The following is a 693-nucleotide window of genomic DNA, read 5'->3' as shown; positions in this document are numbered from 1 at the left end:
ATGAGATGTGATCTACACCTCCATTAGGAACACTGGAATGTGAGATATGATCTCCATCTCCATTAGGAACACTGGAATGTGAGATGTAATCTACTCCTCCATTAGGAACACTGGAACATGAGATGTGATCTACACCTTCATTAGGAACACTGGAACATGAGATGTGATCTACACCTTCATTAGGAACACTGGAACATGAGATGTGATCTACACCTTCATTAGGAACACTGGAACATGAGATGTGATCTACACCTTCATTAGGAACACTGGAACATGAGATGTGATCTACACCTCCATTAGGAACACTGGAACATGAGATGTGATCTACACCTCCATTAGGAACACTGGAACATGAGATGTGATCTACACCTTCATTAGGAACACTGGAACATGAGATGTGATCTACACCTTCATTAGGAACACTGGAACATGAGATGTGATCTACACCTTCATTAGGAACACTGGAACATGAGATGTGATCTACACCTCCATTAGGACACTGGAATGTGAGATGTGATCTACAACTCCTTTAGGAACAATGGAATGTGAGATATGCTCTCCATCTCCATTAGGAACACTGGAATGTGAGATGTAATCTACACCTCCTTTAGGAACACTGGAACATGAGATGTTTAGTCTACACCTATGCTCCCATTGGGAACACTGGAATGTGAGATATGATTCTCCATCTCC

This window comes from Salvelinus namaycush, chromosome 4, assembly GCF_016432855.1.
Source record: "Salvelinus namaycush isolate Seneca chromosome 4, SaNama_1.0, whole genome shotgun sequence".
Taxonomy (NCBI): domain Eukaryota; kingdom Metazoa; phylum Chordata; class Actinopteri; order Salmoniformes; family Salmonidae; genus Salvelinus; species Salvelinus namaycush.
This window is presented reverse-complemented; position numbering follows the sequence as displayed.